This window comes from Oryctolagus cuniculus, chromosome 7 (assembly GCF_964237555.1).
Source record: "Oryctolagus cuniculus chromosome 7, mOryCun1.1, whole genome shotgun sequence".
Taxonomy (NCBI): domain Eukaryota; kingdom Metazoa; phylum Chordata; class Mammalia; order Lagomorpha; family Leporidae; genus Oryctolagus; species Oryctolagus cuniculus.
Window position 1 is genome coordinate 17274900 of NC_091438.1, and position 20094 is coordinate 17294993.

Consider the following 20094-nt stretch of genomic DNA (forward strand, 5'->3'; position numbering starts at 1 on the left):
GGAACCATGTCTCCTACATAGGTGTCAGGGACCGAGGTACTTGATTTGCCCTTCACTGCTTTCCCAGATGAATTAGCAAGAAGCTGGGTTGGAAGTGGAACTGCCAGGACTCAAGCCAGCACTCCAGTATGGGATGCCAGTGTCACTAGCGGTGGCTTAACCTGCTGCACTACAACTCCAGCTGCTAGGGTTTTTAAATATCAGGAATCATACTATTGATATTGTCTTGAAGTTTTTTTCTTTTAATTTATTTTTAAAGTTTAAGAACTTTTCCCTTGGTAATCATTTTTATATATCTTTAATGTTTCCTATTTAAAACTATTTCCTATTTAAAGTTTTTCAATGTTTCCTATTTTTAATGGCTGCATTGTATGGTATTATAAATGGACTTCATAATTGTTATAATTTCCTCATTTCTCAATTGGTTGTTTTCATTTTTTACAATTACAATAATATTTATTTGAAAAGGAAAGAGAGAGGGAGAGGCAGAGAGAGACCTACAGATCTCCTATCCTCTGGTTCACTCCCCAGATGGCTACAACAGCCAGGGCTAAGCCTCGCTGAAGCCAGGAACCAGGAGCTTCTTCCTGGTCTCCCATGTGGGTGGCATGGGCCCAAACACTTCGTCCACCTTCCATTGCTTTCCCAGGTGCATTAGCAGGGTGCTGGATCAGACGTGGAGCAGCTGGGACACAAACCAGTGACCATACAGGAAGCTGGCATTGCAGGCAGCAGCTTACTAACTACCCTACAACACTGGCCAGTCTTCTCATCTTTTAGAAAAGATTCATTCATTTGCTTGAAAGGCAGAGTTCCTGAGAGAGGGAGAGACATAGAGAGAGAACCTTCCATGTGCTGGTCCACGCCCCAGATGGCAGCAACAGCCAGCACTGGGTCAGGCCAAAACCAGGAGCCAGAAACTCCATTTGGGTCTCCCACAAGGGTAGCAGGGTCCCAAGTACTTAGGCCACCTTCCTCTGCTTTCTCAGCTGCATTAGCAGGAAGCTGGATGGGAAGTAGAGCAGCCAGGACTTGAAACTGTGCTCCCCTATGGGATGCCAGCATTGCAGGCAGCCCCTTAGCTCCCTATGTGATAACACAAGCCCCAGCCAAGCTTTTCTACAGTGGCTGAACCACTAACATTTTCTCCAGCAATGGACAAGATGTTCGATTTCTCTAATCCTTGCTAACATTATGTTTCCATTTTTTGAAGGTCTTAGTTATCCTGGTACCTCATGTTGGTTTTTACTTGCATTTCTTTAAGAAGCAGTGTTGTTGAAACTTTGTCTTTGTGGCTTGTTAGCCAATTGTCTATTTTTGTGGGAAAACCAGATGCCATCTTTCACTTAACAAATTAGAAGCCATAATTTGAAAATGCTCACTAGTGTTATGCCAAACCGTAGAAACTATTTTTGGTGGAAAATGCAAAGTATAAAACTGTGTGGGGGCTGGCGCTGTGGTGCAGCAGGTTAAAGCCCTGGCCTGAAGTGCCAGCATCCCATATGGGTGCCAGTTCTAGTCCTGGCTGCTCCTATTCCAATCCAGCAATCTGCTGTAACTTGGGAAAGCAGTGGAGGATGGCCCAAGGACTGCAGCCACATGGGAGACCTGGAAGAAGCTCCTGGCTTCAGATTGGTACAGCTCTGGTCTTTGCAGCCATCTGGGAGTGAACCAGTGGATGGAAGACCTCTCTCTCTCTCTTTCTCTGTCTCTCTGTCTCTCTGTCTCTACCTCTCTCTGTAACTCTGTCTTTCAAATAAATAAAATAACTCTTTTAAAAAAACTATGTACCACTGATAGTATGAAAACTTATCTATAGTCAAAATGGGGCCCTTCTCGGCTAAGTTTTCACTGAGGCCTGAGGAAAAGGTGTTCTATACCAGTATGATTTGCCAGACCAACCAAACCGGATTTCAAAATAGGCATCTGACAATCAAGGAGGCAACTGAGCCACACTGAGCAAGAGTGTTAGATATTTTTGGAGAGAGCCACTGGTTGAAGCCTGGCAGGAAATTCTCTATACAGGGGATTCAGTGAGTTCTCAGATATCAAAGCAACACCAGAAATATACTGGAGTGGATGGGAAGTGAACTGATGTTAGTTTCTTGCCTGAGAATCAAAAAGATTTTCAAAAAGAAGAAGAAAATAGAGGAGTGGGCATTTGGCAAAGGGGTTAGGACACTACTTGGAGCTCTCACATGACTTATTGGAGCACCTGGATTTTACTGCCTGCTCCACTTCCAAATCCAGCTCCTTGTTCACACACACCAAGGGAGGTAGCAGGTGGGGTTCAAGTGCTTGGGTTCTTGGGACCCACGTGAGACCTGGGTTGAGTTCCTGGGTCCTGACTTTGGCCTGGCTCAGCCCTGGCTGTTGCATGCCTATGGGGGACGAACCATGGATGGAAGACCTTTGTCTCTGTGTCTCTTAAAAAAATGAAAATAGGCCGGCGCCGCGGCTCACTAGGCTAATCCTCCGCCTTGCGGCGCCAGCACACTGGGTTCTAGTCCCGGTCAGGGCACCGGATTCTGTCCCAGTTGCCCCTCTTCCAGGCCAGCTCTCTGCTGTGGCCAGGGAGTGCAGTGGAGGATGGCCCAAGTGCTTGGGCCCTGCACCCCATGGGTGACCAGGAGAAGTACCTGGCTCCTGCCTTCGGATCAGCGCGGTGCGCCAGCCATGGTGGCCATTGGAGGGTGAACCAATGGCAAAAGGAAGACCTTTCTCTCTGTCTCTCTCTCACTGTCCACTCTGCCTGTCAAAAAATTTAAAAAAAAAAAGAAAATAAACACAATTTATTTTTCAAAAAAGAATGTGGTAGCTACAGAGCAAAGGACACTGGCTTCTAGGTTAGTGTGTGCTCAGGTGGTGTCCGAGCAAGGGAGCTGTGGAGACCTTCTTGGATGGTGTCCAGTAGACTGTGTAGAAAGATGAACATATCTCAGCTGAGGAGAAGCTGGAGGAAGAACACAGGATCCTAAGGCATTAACAGAGTCTGGACCACCAGGATAGAAACATGTGCCCAATCTGTGGGAGCTATGGATAAGATGGGATAAGATGGGAAGGGTGCCCCCAGCATTGCTATGTGGGCCATACCATGGCAGAAGTCAGCTCAGAGAGCACCAAGCTATCCTGGCACAGGTCCAGGCAAGAGCGTTCCTGCTCCCTCCCCACCCATGTTTTACATCAGAACTGGACATGTGTTCCAATTGCCCCACCAACATCACCAACACTTGCTGCTGTCTTTTCATTACAGCCATCCCCGTGGATGGGAAGTGGTTTTTCATTGTGACTTTGATATTATTTCCTAATGGAAAATGTTGAGCACTTTTCATGTTCTCATCAACCATTGGTTTATCTTCTTAACATATGTGGAAGTTATGCCCAATCTCTCTGCAAGAATCTCCACTACTGTTGCAGGGTCACATGTGATGAATAACAGACAGGGCTCCTCCCACATCTGAAAACATTATATAGAACACCAGATTTTCTCATCACACAAACATCCTGTCATTTTACTCTTTGGCAGGATATTCAATGAACACACCTTTAATCTACCCGTGGATTCCCTTTTATGATCTTGGTTATTGTGTTCTTTTTCTAATTCATTTTCTGTTTTGGAATCAGTTTTTTTTAAACACTTATTAATTTATTTGAAAGAGTTATACAGAGAAAGAGAGAGAGAGAGAGATGTTTTCCTTCCTCTGGTTCACTCCCCAGTTGGCTGCAATGGTTGGAGCTGCACCAATTCAAAGCCAGGAGCCAGGAGCTTCTTTCGGGTCTCCCACGTGGGTTAAGGAGCCCAAGTTCTTGGACCATCTTCTACTGCTTTCCCAGGCCATAGCAGAAAGCTGGATCAGAAGTAGAGCAGCTGAGACTCCAGTACCCATATTGGATGCTGGCACTGCAGGAGGCAGCTTTACCTGCTACACCACAGCGCCGGTTCCCTGGGTTCAGTTTTATTACCTATCTTGCTTTCTTTCTATTGGCAACTTAGTCCCTTCATGTCTTCAGTTCTTTTAAGGCACAGGCTTCTTTCACAGGGCTTCAGATACTGTATTATGTGTAAAGGATGACTGGCACAAAGTAGCCACCAGCTGCAGGCTGGAACTGATTTAAGATGGCACTAGGCAAAGTGGTGATTGTATGGTGGCCTGGGGCCCCACCCCTGGGTCAGAAGAGAACAAGTGGAGGGCCTGAGATGAATGAACTGCAGGTTGAAGAATGGCTGACAGAGACTAAGTTAGGACAGGGGGTGGGGAGGTCTAAGGGAGGCAGGATCAGAATAAAGGTTTCAGAGTCAGCTCGGCTGTGTATGGCCAAGGGTATGGACATGGAGTAGGTGGTTATGATGCAGCAGGGGACAAGGTCATCAGAGGTCAAGAGACAAAGGGCAGTGGGAAAGAGGCACATGAGGATGCTGGTGACATCGAGGGTGGTGACCCCTAGTGCCCAGTGCTGATGTGAGGAGTCCACCAGGAAGGTCAGCAAGCAGGAGCCACTGGGGTGCCCTGGACATCAATGAGGCCAGGCTTGGGAGGAGGGTGGAGAAAACAGCTGTCACTCAAAGGTTCAGAGGAAACCATGGACAGAGGGAAGGGGAGACATGGAGCTAACAATGTGAGATACCCTATTTGGTTGAAAACAGTTTCAATTTCGTTATTCTTGGACTCCACATTACTGCACATCTAGTACCGGTTCTGAAGTTGGGAGCAGGAAAGTTCTGTCCCATTTGTTACTTCCCTTCTCTGTCATGAAAGTGCATCAGCCTGGGCGCCTGTGCTCTGTGGGCTGGGCGATGACTCGGCTCTCAGCACGTTGTCTGCACAGCACACCCCGCCCTCGGTGTCCTCTTGGGGAAGGCGGGATTCCAAAGAGATGCCCACTGCTGCCCAGAGATGCTCGTGGAAAGCATTCGATGATTGTCAAGGAGAAGGAAAGACGTGCCACGGGCAGGAGCTTCCAGTCGTGAGCAGTTGTTAAAGAAGCAAGCATTTTCATCTTCAGAACATCAACTTAGATGCGATTCTAAGGCTTTGCTCCCTTAGGGCGGTGGGAAATGCAACTCGTCATTTTCTTCCTCCTCTTCCCTCAGCATCAGCCCCTGGAGTCACACATGGGACCCTGCAGCAAACTTGTATACACACCACACCATACACATGCATATACACACGGGACCCTGGAGTAAACTACTGTATACACACCACACCATATACATGCATATACACACGGGACCCTGGAGTAAACTACTGTATACACACCACACCATACACATGCGTATACACACGGGACCCTGGAGTAAACTACTGTATACACACCGCACCATACACATGCGTATACACACGGGACCCTGGAGCAAACTACTGTATACACACTGCACCATACACATGCATATACACACGGGACCCTGGAGTAAACTACTGTATACACACCACACCATACACATGCATATACACACGTGACCCTGGAGTAAACTACTGTATACACACCGCACCATACACATGCATATACACACGGGACCCTGGAGTAAACTACTGTACACACACCGCACCATACACATGCATATACACACGGGACCCTGGAGCAAACTACTGTATACACACCGCACCATACACATGCATATACACACGGGACCCTGGAGCAAACTACTGTATACACACCGCACCATACACATGCATATACACACGGGACCCTGGAGTAAACTACTGTACACACACCGCACCATACACATGCATATACACACGGGACCCTGGAGTAAACTACTGTACACACACCGCACCATACACATGCATATACACACGGGACCCTGGAGTAAACTACTGTACACACACCACACCATACACATGCATATACACACGTGACCCTGGAGTAAACTACTGTACACACACCACACCATACACATGCATATACACACGTGACCCTGGAGTAAACTACTGTACACACACCACACCATACACATGCATATACACACGGGACCCTGGAGCAAACTACTGTATACACACCGCACCATACACATGTAAATACACACGGGACCCTGGAGTAAACTACTGTATACACACCGCACCATACACATGTAAATACACACGTAACCCTGGAGTAAACTACTGTATACACACCACACCATACACATGCATATACACACGGGACCCTGGAGCAAACTACTGTATACACACTGCACCATAAACATGCATATACACACGGGACCCTGGAGCAAACTACTGTATACACACCGCACCATACACATGCATATACACACGGGACCCTGGAGTAAACTACTGTACACACACCGCACCATACACATGCATATACACACGGGACCCTGGAGTAAACTACTGTACACACACCGCACCATACACATGCATATACACACGGGACCCTGGAGTAAACTACTGTACACACACCGCACCATACACATGCATATACACACGGGACCCTGGAGTAAACTACTGTACACACACCACACCATACACATGCATATACACACGTGACCCTGGAGTAAACTACTGTACACACACCACACCATACACATGCATATACACACGTGACCCTGGAGTAAACTACTGTACACACACCACACCATACACATGCATATACACACGGGACCCTGGAGCAAACTACTGTATACACACCGCACCATACACATGTAAATACACACGGGACCCTGGAGTAAACTACTGTATACACACCGCACCATACACATGTAAATACACACGTAACCCTGGAGTAAACTACTGTATACACACCACACCATACACATGCATATACACACGGGACCCTGGAGCAAACTACTGTATACACACTGCACCATAAACATGCATATACACACGGGACCCTGGAGCAAACTACTGTATACACACCGCACCATACACATGCATATACACACGTAACCCTGGAGTAAACTACTGTATACACACCGCACCATACACATGTAAATACACACGTAACCCTGGAGTAAACTACTGTATACACACCACACCATACACATGCATATACACACGGGACCCTGGAGTAAACTACTGTATACACACTGCACCATACACATGCATATACACACCTGTGCACATGCACACATCACTTGTCACACAGGTGCACTGCACATGTGCCCAGGTCACATATATACACACAAGCACATCTAAGTACATAATACACGCATGTGCAAACAGATGCACACAGTGGCCCAGAACATGGTTCCTCTGACCTCACAGCCTGGACCTGGTAACAACCTCTCTTCAGCCCTCCCCACATGCAAGCTGGAGATTCTGTGTGCCATCCTTCAGCCCACCCACACCCCTGCATGGCCCTGTGCATTGTGCCCCGTGCCCCAGCTGCTGCTGCCTCTGGAGGGTGGAGCCCTGCTCGCCCAGCAACTCCCCCCAGACTGGAGTCCGTGGGTCCTCAGGGGACGAGACGGCCTGTGGCTGATCTCTAGGGAGTGTCTGGGCAGCACACCAGGGAAGCCCCTATGCTTGCTAAAGATTCCTTCAGCCCACAAGAACACACAGCACACCCATGCAAACACATGAGCACCTCAGTGGCAAGGAAAATGGACCAGGGCAGAGAAACCTCTCAAATGCCTGAACCTCAAGCCAAAAATAATTACTAGTAAGCAATTAATAACAACAACGATAGAGATGGTAAAACAAGCATCCACATACTGCCAAGGGATTTTTAGCTCCCCAGATTTAACAAATGGTAATGCTATTCCATATTTGCTTCAGGGTTTTTCATAAATATGTATGTTCTATTGACACAGAGTTTTGTGCTTTAATAAATTATGTAAGTGGTACAATGAGACTAACTCCATGTGATTTGTTTGTTTTCATCTCAACATTGTGTTTAAGGCTTTGTCCTATTAGCAGATATAGGAAAGGTCCATTCACTTCAATAGCTCTGAAGTGCTCTGCTGTGTGTAGCACCATCTCCTGATTTATTTGCGCATGCCCTGCTGACAGTCAGGTTCCTCAGTTTTTCTCTGCTCCCGAGTGAAGCAAGCTTCCCAGATGGCAGGAGTGCTCCCGGATGCCTTCTGATGCAGCAGTACAGTTTACAAGGCGTGTGTGGCAGGTGCCGTGGGTTGGGGGTCTCTGGGAACACAGTCTGGGATGGAGATGGGCACGTGGGACATTTCCTGGCTGTGCCCTTGCAGTCAGCCCTGATGGGGAGTGAAGGAGCAGGTGGGTTGAGGGAGGAGGTGAGCTGCAAGGCATCTCAGCAAAGGCTCAGCCTATCCCATGGGGCCTCTGGACCCAGGGCGGCCCCACAGCCTCCTCCTGATTTGGGGTCTGGGTGGGAGGCAGAACGTTCTACACCTGGCTCGGTAAAGAATATCACTTCACCCAGAGAGAAGTCTGGGTTTTGCCCATGGCTCCTGGGAGGTGATCCTTGAGGCCTGCCTGGCAGAATGCCTCTGTTTATGAGGGGCCCTGAGCCATGCTGCATATGTGAGCTAACAATGTGATTGGTGTGGGGGTCTTGGGTTCCATGAGGATGGGAGGCTGGAGACTGAAAGCCAGCCAGGTAGGTCCTCAGGATGACATGTGTGTGACAGAGCTCCCACGGAGACTGCAGCCTCCAACTTTCAGGTGAGCTTCCCTGGTTGGCCATACTCCACATGGGTCATCACAGGCCACTGTGGGTGAGTAAGTGCTGTACTCACAAGCCCATAGGGAGAATCAGCTGCCAGTCCCATGCTGGGAACTCCCCCAGACCCTGCCCCATGCACCCTCTCTTGGTTGATTAAAAAAAAAAGATTTATGTATTTATTTGAAAGGCAGGGTTAGAGAGAGAGAGAGAGAGAGAGAGAGAGAGAGAGAGACTAGTTGGTGATTATAACTGTGCTGTAATATGTCTTGAAATTATGAATTCTTCTGTCTCCAACTTTCTTTTATTATTTATCACTGCTTTAGCTATCTGGGGCCTCTTGTGATTCCATATGACTTTTAGGGTAATTTTTTTCCTGATCTAAGAAGAACATCTAGGCCGGCGCCACAGCTCTATAGGCTAATCCTCCACCTAGCGGCGCCAGCACACCGGGTTCTAGTCCCGGTTGGGGTGCTGGATTCTGTCCCAGTTGCTCCTCTTCCAGTCCAGCTCTCTGCTGTGGCCCGGGAGTGCAGTGGAGGATGGCCCACGTCCTTGGGCCCTGCACCCGCATGGGAGACCAGGAGAAGCACCTGGCTCCTGGCTTCAGATCAGCGTGGTGCGCCGGCCACAGCGCACCAGCCACAGTGGCCATTGGAGGGTGAACCGATGGCAAAGGAAGACCTTTCTCTCTGTCTCTCTCTCTTACTGTCCACTCTGCCTGTCAAAAAGAGAGAGAGAGAGAAAGAAGAAGAACATCATCTGGGGCCGGCGCTGTGCTGTAGCAGGTAAAGCCGCCGCCTGCAGTGCTGGCATCCCATATGGGTGCCAGTTCAAGTCCCGGCTTCTCCACTTCCAATCCAGCTCTCTGCTATGGCCTGGGAAAGCAGTAGAAGATGGCCCAGGTGCTTGGGCCCCAGCACTCATGTGGGAGACCTGGAAGAAGCTCCTGGCTCCTGGTGCAGCTCCAGCTGTTGCAGTCAACTGGGAGTGAACCAGCAGATGGAAGACCTCTTCTTGTCTCTCTCTCTCTGCCTCTCCTGCTCTATCTGTGTAACTCTGACTTTCAAGTAAAAATAAATATATCTTTTATTAAAAAAAGAACATATTTGGTATTATGATTGGGATCACATTGAATCTGTAAGTTGCTTTTGGTTGTATGGACGTTTTGATTATGTTAATTCTTCCAATCCACAAACTCGGAAGATTTTCCCATTTTTCAGTGTCTTCTTCTACTTCTTTCCTTAATATTTTGTAATTTTCATTGTAGAGATTTTTCACAACTTTGGTTAAATTTATCCCTATATATAGGGGAACCAAAACCCCTACTGAGAGATTATTGGAACTCTTCAGAGAGTTTGGTAAAGTTGTGGGATATAAAATTAACACAAAATCAATTGCATTTGTATACACAAACAATGCCATGGCATTGAATTGAGCTTAGAAGATCAGTGCCATTCACAATAGCTACAAAAAATTTCTCCAGTAACACAACCACATTTCCTGTCCTTTGCAACTTCCTCCATAACTACCCCAGGTCAGCTGTGCCAAACTCTCTCTCTTTTTTAAAGATTTATTTATTTATTCAAAAGTCAGAGTTACAAAGGGGGGGGGAGAGAGAGAGAGAGAGAGAGAGGTCTTCCAACTGATGTTTTACTCCCCAATTGGCCACAACAGCCAGAGCTGTGATGATCCAAAGCCAGGAGCCAGGAGCTTCTTCTGGGTCTCCTACGTGGGTGCGGAGGCCCAAGGACTTGGGCCATCTTCCACTGCTTTCCCAGGCCATAGCAGAGAGCTGGATTGGAAGTGGAGCAGCCAGGACTAGAACCGGTGCCCATATGGGATGCCAGTGCTTCAGGCCGGGGCGTTAACCCACTGTACCACAGTGCCAGCCCCACAAATTCACTTTCAAAAAACTTTATTTATTCATTTGAACTACAGAATGATGGGAGGGATGGGGAGGGGGATAGATATCTTCCATTTGCTGGTTTACTCCCCAGATGGCTGCAACAGCTGGGGCTGGGTCAGGCTGAAGCCAGGAGTCCCACATGGGCGGCAGGAGCCAAAGTGCTTGGGCCAGCTTTGGCTGCCTTCTCAGGCACATTACCTGGATTGCAAATGGAGCAGTCAGGACTTAAATCAGCCCTCTGATATGGCATGCTGGCAATCCAAGAGGTGACTTAACCCACTGTGCCACAGTGCCAGCCACCAGCTGTGTCAAATTCTCATGGTACACACTGTGCAGAGCCTTCTAAGAAAAAAAGCATAGGTTTTGTTTGTTTGTTTGTTTTTTGGTGGCAGGGATAATTTGACTTCCTCTTTTCCCATTTGTATACCTTCAACTTCTTTTTCTTGCCTGATGGCTCTGGCTGAAATCCAGAACTATTTTGAATAGTAGTGGTGAGAGTGGGCATCCTTGTCTGGTTCTGGATCTTGGGTGGAAATACTTCCAACTTTCCCCATTCAATATGATGCTGGCTGTGGGTTTGTCGTATATTGCCTTGATTGTGTTGAGGGATGTTCCCTCTATACTCAATGTGCTTAACGTTTTTATCATGAATGGACATTGTACTTTATCAAATGCTTTCTCTGCATCTATTGAGATAATCATATCATTTGAATTCTTCAGTTTGTTAGTGTAAAACATCTCATTTATTGATTTGCCTATGTTGAACCATCCCTGCATACCAGGGGTGGGTCCCACTTTGTCCAGGTGAATGCTCTTTCTGATGTGTTGTTGGATTTTATTTGCTAGTACTTTACTGAGCACTTTTTTTCGTCTATGTTCATCAGGGCAGTTCTTGTGTTGATCTCTTTCTTTCTTGTATCTTTTTCTGGTTTTGTAAGTAGTGTGATGCTGGCTTCATAGAAGGAGTTTGGGAGGATTCTCTCCCTTCCAATTGTTTCGAATAGTTTGAGAATTATTGGGATTACTTCTTTAAAAGTTTGGTAGAATTCAGCAGTGAAGCCACCTAGTCCTGGGCTTTCTTTCTCCCAAAACTGAATTAATTTTGCACACACGTTAAGAATGGTACAGTTGGTAGATAGTGGCCTTCAAGATTATTCTATTTGACAGACTGGAGCAGTACTGAAGGACCTCCCATGGGAACAGAGTATGTGTAGCAGCTTAATCACGTGATATCTGAGTGCAGATGTTAATACCAGCCCCTGCCAGGTCCTGCTAACAGACCCTTGGGTTGTTCAGTTACTGCTAAGAAAGTGGAACAAACTTGAACCATCCTGCATTATCAGCCAAGCCACCACAGAGGGGATTTAAGGTCTCTAAGGTCTCCCTGATGTCTTTGGACCATTTGCAGAGTCCCTGTTGTCCTGCTGTGGCTAAGGGGAGGATACAATCCCCCCCTACCCTCAGGGCTCTTACTTTCCCAGGGACAAAAGTACAGTATCTCCAGGGGTAGCTCACCCGGCCTTCTCCTACTGCCCCCACTCTGCAACATGACTGTTTCTGTGAACTCACATACCCCTGAGACACACCCCACTTCTTTTAGAATTGACATTCTCACACGTCTACACAATGAACTGCAATTATCGCTAAATTTTTAGAGAAAAGGTTAAACTAGCATTTGATTCACTGACAAAAAAATGCATGAGACTTAGTGGACATTTGTCCTTGGAATTGTGAGGAAATGGAAAATTTCTTTGCTTTTCCCCATTTCCACTAAGGGAACACTGACCTGGGTGTGCACTTGCCCTCATCTCTGCAGTGGGATTGTGTTGTGCACCTTCCAGTTAAGCTGAGTGTGTAAGTTATGGTCCTACCAGGAGGCTGATGAGAAGGAGGAGAATGATGCTCAGACACCATGAAAATGAGGGCTCTGGAGCCTCAGGGTTTCAGAGTGACTTCCTGCATGTTGTGTACAATGGGCTGGAGGAGATGAAAGCTCAGTAGCCAAGGGTGTCTCACTTCCCTAGGCTTGTCCAAGAAAGGGGTGCCGAGTCTGGGGCTCTGCTGGCCGGGCAGGTTAGGTCTGGGTGTCATGCAGGGGACATCACCCACCTCTGTAGGGAGAACATGAGAAAGCAGCCCCATCAGGGGACCAGGTTTGAGGTGTCAGTGGCTTAGAGGGGATGCCTGGGATGCCACCTGCTAGGCACCTGGGGTCGGGCCCTTGGGAATTGCAAGATGGTGCCAGGAGGAAGAGTCCACTATCTGGAAGGAATCAGAAGCCCCTGGAGCCTGCTGGGTGGGTTCCAGGTGCTCCAGAAGAGCACTTGAGGCCACTTCCGGAGAGTTTTCTCATTTCAGGATGAACTTGTAGTTGTCAATGGCAAATGCTGCAAACTGACTTGGGTGCACCAAGCATGATGACCCCTGTGAGAAGGCTTGAGAGTGGTTTGCAGAATGGAGAGCACATTTAGAACCCAGGTGGGTAGGAGGGCAGGCCCCAGGGGATCTCTGTGAGTCTGCACAGCAGAACAATTGCTGTTTCCCCCAAGGCCCTGATGAATTAGTTCAAACTATTTTTGAGTCACCATATTGTCTCTCTGCATGAGCCAGGAATTGTAGGGAGAAGCAGAGGCTTAGCTTGGGTCACTTGCCCGCCCTTTGGCTATTGATGAAACTGGATCTTAGTTTATTTCTCTGCCTGACCACACTCAAGTGAAGGAGATTTACCTTAAAGGAAAATCTCATTTCTTTTACCAGCAGAAGACAGAATGCATACCAAGTGGCAAAAACAAAGAAACAACCTCCCTCAAGCCCCTGCCACCAAACAAACAAACAAAACCTATGCCTTTTTTCTTAGAAGGCTCTGCACAGTGTGTACCATGAGAATTTGACACAGCTGGTGGCTGGCACTGTGGCACAGTGGGTTAAGTCACCTCTTGAATTGCCAGCATGCCATATCAGAGGGCTGATTTAAGTCCTGGCTGCTCCACTTGTAATCCAGATAATGTGCCTGAGAAGGCAGCCAAAGCTGGCCCAAGCACTTGGGCTCCTGCTGCCCATGTGGGACTCCTGGCTTCAGCCTGACCCAGCCCCAGCTGTTGCAGCCATCTGGGGAGTAAACCAGCAAATGGAAGATATCTATCCCCCTCCCCATCCCTCCCATCATTCTGTAGTTCAAATGAATAAATAAAGTTTTTTGAAAGTGAATTTGTGGGGCTGGCACTGTGGTACAGTGGGTTAACGCCCCGGCCTGAAGCACTGGCATCCCATATGGGCACCGGTTCTAGTCCTGGCTGCTCCACTTCCAATCCAGCTCTCTGCTATGGCCTGGGAAAGCAGTGGAAGATGGCCCAAGTCCTTGGGCCTCCGCACCCACGTAGGAGACCCAGAAGAAGCTCCTGGCTCCTGGCTTTGGATCATCACAGCTCTGGCTGTTGTGGCCAATTGGGGAGTAAAACATCAGTTGGAAGAACTCTCTCTCTCTCTCTCTCTCTCTCTCTCTCTCTCTCTCTCCCCTCTCTTTGTAACTCTGACTTTTGAATAAATAAATAAATCTTTAAAAAAGAGAGAGAGTTTGGCACAGCTGACCTGGGGTAGTAATGGAGGAAGTTGCAAAGGACAGGAAACGTGGCTGCACCTAAGAGAAGATAGGTGGGAAGGTGGATGGAGAGAAATACTCCTGCAGGCAAAGGCTGAGGCGAGGAGGAGGGGCCTGGCACATTCCAGGGATGGAGGGCAGCAGCTTAGCCTCAGGCGGAAGCCATGCTGGAGAATCAGACTCAGGAATCAAAGCTGGTGACCACGCCCTCCTTCTCCATGTCCTCTCTCACTGGCTGCTCTCACCCCGTGGTCCCCTGCTTCTCCTCCCACCTTTCAAGCCACTCTCAATCCCCTCTCCAGGCTCAGCCTCCTCTCGGTCACATACATTTGCTGTTCCTCAGAGCCATGCACCTGCTCTTGTCCTTCTCACACTGTCCAGTGTCCCCCAGAGAAGGAGGACTGCTGTGGTCTGGTTGTTTGTCCCCCAAAACACGTATGTTAAAACATCATCAGTGCCGGTGCTGTGGCTCTGTGGGTTAATCCTCCACCTATGGTGCTGGTTCAAGTCCCGGCTGCTCCTCTTCTGATCTAGCTCTCTGCAGTGGCCTGGGAAAGCAGTGGAAGATGGCCCACGTCCTTGGGCCCCTGCACCCGTGTGGGAGACCTGGAAGGAGCTCCTGGCTCCTGGCTTGGGATTGGCCCAGCTCCGGCTATTGTAGCCATCTGGGGAGTGAACCAGCAGATAGAAGACCTCTCTCTCTCTCTCTCTCTCTCTCTCTCTCTCTCTCTGTCTCTCTCTCTCTCTCTCTCTCTCTCTCTCTCTTTCACTGTCTGTAACTCTCCCTATCAAATAAAATCTTAAGAAAAATTGTCACCACTGGGGCGGGTGTTGTGACACAGAGGATTAAGCTGCCATTTGGGATGCCTGCATCCTGTAGGGGACAGCCTGGTTTCAGCCCTGGCTACTCCACTTCTGATCCACCTACTGCTAACGGGAAGTAGCAGGGAATAGCTCACAGTCGAGTCCCTGATCTCCACATGGGAGACCCAGAGGAGCTCCAGGCTCTTGCCTTTGACCTGGCCGAGCCCCAGAAATTGTGGGCATTTTGGAAATGGGACAGCAAAATAGAGGGTCTCTCCTCTCTCTGTGTCACTTTGTCTTTTGAATAAATAAAAACAAATAAATAAACTCAAGGAAAGCCCCTACCTCAGTGTGCTGATGTTGGGAGCTGGGCTCTTTGGGAGGTGATTAGATCCTAAATGCAGAGCTCTCATGAATGGGATTAGTGTCCTCACAGAAGAGATCCCAGAGAGCTCCCAGGTCCCTTCTCCCATGCGACGATGCAACGACAAGGCACCATCTGTGGACTGGAAGACTTCCCCTACCCAGACTCCAAGAGTGCTGTTGCCTTGGTCTGTGCTTCTTGGCCTCCTGAACTGTGAGAACTAAGCTTTGTTTACAAGCCCCCCAATGTGTGATGTGATGTTTTGTATTGGAAGCTGAGAGGACTGAGTTGCCAGTACCACCAGCACCAGCACCACCACTACCACCACCAGCATCACCACCAACTCCACCACCACCATCACCACCACCACCACCTCTACCATCACCACCACCTCCACCACCACCATCACCACCACCACCATCACCACCTCCACCACCACCACCACCATCACCTCCACCACCACCACCACCATCACCACAACCTCCACCACCACCATCACCACCACCACCAGCATCACCACCAGCATTACCACCACCTCCACCACCACCTCAACCACCTCTACCACCAGCATCACCATCAACACCACCACCACCTCCACCACCACCACATCCACCACCACCACCACCACCAGCATCACCACCACCTCCACCAGCATCACTACCACCTCCACCACCACCACCAGCATCACCACCACCAGCATCACCACCACCTCCACCACCACCACCACCTCCACCACCACCACCATCACCACCACCTCCACCACCAGCATCACCACCACCACCTCCACCACCACCACCACCATCACCTCCACCACCACCACCACCATCACCACAACCTCCACCACCACCATCACCACCATCAGCATCACCACCACCTCCACCACCACCTCAACCACCTCTACCACCACCATCACCATCAACACCACCACCACGTCCACCACCACCACGTCCACCACCACCACCAGCACCAGCATCACCACCACCAGCATCACTACCACCTCCACCACCACCACCACCTCCACCACCACCACGTCCACCACCACCACCACCACCAGCATCACCACCACCTCCACCAGCATCACCACCACCTCCACCACCACCACCACCTCCACCACCACCACCATCACCACCACCTCCACCACCACCACCACCAGCATCACCACCACCACCACCACCACCAGCATCACCATCACCACCAACACCTCCACCACTACCACCTCCACCACCAGCATCACCACCACCACCACCTCCACCACCACCCACACCTCCTCCCTCCAGCATCTCCTTCCTCGACTGCACACACACTGCTGGCTTCAGATCCACCCTCTTCATCTCTCCCTGGATGACTGCAATGGCTTCTTGACCCAGTCCTTGCCCTCTCTGTCAACCCCTGCTGTTGTCCTTATGACCTTTACTTTTTTAAGTGGGTGGCATCCTGTCCTGTGGAGGAGTCTCAGGGGCTCCTGTACCTCAGGGCCAGTCCAGCACCTTTAGGGTGACAAGGAGTAACCAGGAACTCGCTAGTGACTTCCCACATCTGCTGCTTAGCATTTAGTTCCAGGCGTGTGAGCTCCTGGTGGTTCCTCCAACCCCCCTGTGTCATTTCTTTTTCTTGTCAAGTCTTCACAACCCTTCCACCTGTGCCTGAATGCGGCTTCCACTATGTGGAGTTCTCACTTCCCGAGACCTCAGTCCAGATGTAGCCTCATCCAGCAGGCTCGCATCTTTCACACACATGTGCTTCTGCATGCCCCTCTCAAGTTTGCCTGGATGCCTTGTACCCAGGTGCAGAGCTGTACCCCTATGTCTGGTTATTTGTCTTTGTCCCACTTGGAGGTAGAAGCGGTGTCTTTCTCATCTTTAATACTCAGTGCTTAGCATGGAAAGAGTTCACTCACATAAAGAGCTTAGTATATACACACCGAAAGCATAATGAATGAATAGTGGGTGTGTAGAATGTCTCAGACGTATGCCTTAGCTTGGGGCATAATATCCCAGGAAATAACTGTAGAAATGGAAAGTTAATGTACAAAGGAAACAGACGTAGATGCGTTAGCGTCCATCCCTGTACAATGATCTGGTTCAGCTAGCAGTATGACCCTGGGTGTGGGCTCCTGCAAGGAGCCAGTGGAATGGGACGATGGGGAACTGGACTGAAAGCTTCAGCCCAGAAACCCTGACCTCCTTGTCTTCCTCTCCAGCCTCAAGAGGAAGCTCCTCAATTATTTTTGTTCAGTTTACATTTTATGCCCAGGGCCCAAACCCATTTGTCACTTCCATTATGATTTGATTGTTGCAGGAGGACAGGCGCACACAGAGACAGACAAGGGCATACAGTGTTCCATGAGCACACTTAACTTAAAGTGTCCAGTAGCAAGGATGGTGATGCAGTTGTGCTGTCTGGGGCTGAATGTGGGAGAATGGACATTTACACTCATTGTCCACAGACTGCCTAGAGTGGCTGCCAAGTGAACAGAGACCCAGGGAGAGCGCCGTGCAGGGCTGGAGTCCCGCACTCCACCCACAGGGCCTGCAGGTTTGCCCCTCAGCGCCATGGCATTGCTGCAGTTTCCTTCATGTACACTCATTCATATTCACAGAGGTAAAATAAGATTCATTCTATTTAAAAGGTTCACTCTATTTAAAATTTATTCTATTTAAAAGGCTAAGATTATTTTTAGGGGACATATTTTGTGAACTACTTTAAATGCTATTTTCCATGAAAAACCTTGGGGCTCACGTAAAAAATGGATCAATAAGGGAACAAAACTGTGTTTCAATACCCCTGCCAGCAAGTGATAGAATGGGGGGCCCTTGGGGCTGGTGCTGTGGTGTAGTAGGTAAAGCCACCAGCTGCAGTGCCAGATCCGATGCAGGCACGGGTTCGAGTCCCAGCTGCTTCACTTCTGACCCAGCTCTCAGCTATGGCCTGGGAAAGCAGGGGAGGATGGCCCATGTCCTTGGGCCCCTGACCCACATGGGAGACCTGGAGGAAGCCTCTGGCTCCTGGCTTTGGATCAGCACAGTTCCAGCTGCTGTGGCCATCTGGAGAGTGAACCAGCAAATGGAAGATGTCTCTCTCTTCCTCTGCATCTGCCTCTCTGTAACTCTGCTTTTCAAGCAAATAAATAAATTTTTAAGAAATAAATAAATCTTTAAGGCTTTGTAAATGACTTGAGAATTTAGTCGGAGCTGAGCCAATCTGAAGCCAGGAACCAGGAGCTTCCTCCAGGTCTCCCACAGGGATGCAGGGGCCCAAGCACTTGGGCCATCTTCCACTGTCCTCCCATGGCATAGTGGAGAGCTGAATCGGAAGGGGGCAGCTGGGACACGAACAGGCAACCATATGGGATGCCAGTGCCAGAGGCAGAGATTTAGCCCCTTGAGTCACAGTGCTGGCTCCCTAAACCATATGGTTCTAACACCAAAATTTATTTTTCTTTCTATACAGTGACTTATTTCAGTGAATCAGTCTCAAGTTACAAAATGTGTAATTCAGTAGTCTTCAAAAATATACAGAAATGCAGCTTGATAACAATTCAAACAGCTGTGGAAAATTCTGTCCCAACACAAGGTGAATGAACTTGGCCCTATGACTGGTTCTGCAAGTGGCTATGCCCACATTTAACAGAGGGCAGAGCTTCTGTTAGTGCATTCAAGGACAAACCTAGCCGGCGCCGCGGCTCACTAGGCTAATCCTCCACCTTGTGGCGCCGGCACACCGGGTTCTAGTCTAGGTTGGGGTGCCGAATTCTGTCCTGGTTGCCCCTCTTCCAGTCCAGCTCTCTGCTGTGGCCAGGGAGTGCAGTGGAGGATGGCCCAAGTGCTCGGGCCCTGCATCCCTTGGGAGACCAGGATAAGCACCTGGCTCCTGCCTTCGGATCAGCGCGGTGTGCGGGCCACGCCAGCCATTGGAGGGTGAACCAACGGCAAAAGGAAGACCTTTCTCTCTGTCTGTCTCTCTCTCTCTCACTGTCCACTCTGCCTGTCAAAAAAAAAAAAAAAAAAGACAGACCTGTCCTTCCCACTGGAGAATCCTGCAGTACTGAGGGCTGTTTCCATACTTGGAAGTGCCCCCTCTTCAAAGCTTCTGGCATAACTGACAAGCGGGACAAGAGTGACCAGCACTCAGTCCTATGGTGAGCTGTATTTCTGTTTATGTGTTGCTCTTCCTGCTTGCATGATCCTGAGAGCAGAGAAATTCTACCCAGGCAGGCTCTGTGGGAAGCAGGAAGAGGGGTGCTTCTTTGTAACAGTTCTTTGTGGAACTGCTACAAAGACGTATCATGCACGTCTCCCTTGGTTTCCTCCTCACTACAGCTCTGTGAGCTAGATTGTCCTCATTTTGCATAGGAGGAAACCAAGGCTCAGAGAGGTCAGCCAAGGTGCTTGAGGTCACACAGCCATAAACAGGATGCCAGAATGCAAGAAGTCCACACCTGTGCCCTTCCGACTCTGCCAGTCAGTGGCTGTGAGCCTAGGTAGGAGCAGACCGGCAGCTCCTCTCAGTGTCAGATGCAGAGAAGTCACCAATTGCATCACTGCTCTAGCACCTCCTGCATTGATGGGTCTCTAAGCCTCAGTTGCCATATTAATCAGCGCAATTCCAAAAATATGACAACTCCAAAATGTAATTCACAGTTCATCTTTATTTTTTATCAGCAAAGTGAATGATCTTTATTTTCGTTTTCAGTTTTCTTTCAGAAATATTCTCAGCTTCTTGCAGGAAAAAAGTTTTCAAAAGAGTTATATCACATAACATCGGGGTGTATGAAAAACAATTTTAAAGTAAAATTAATGTACCTGCAGTTCAGTTGCTGATTCTATACACTATGTAAGGATC

General features: G+C 49.0%; 1 long non-coding RNA gene and 1 pseudogene across 1 annotated transcript in view; both read right to left on the reverse strand.

Moving 5' to 3' along the window:
• Positions 1 to 16483, reverse strand: part of LOC100342594 (nucleoporin SEH1-like) — a 28133-nt pseudogene extending 11650 nt beyond the window's left edge.
• The window catches only part of LOC127485670 (uncharacterized), a 401588-nt gene that overhangs the window by 215438 nt on the left and 166056 nt on the right, over positions 1 to 20094 (reverse strand). The gene's annotated exons all lie outside the window — the stretch shown is intronic.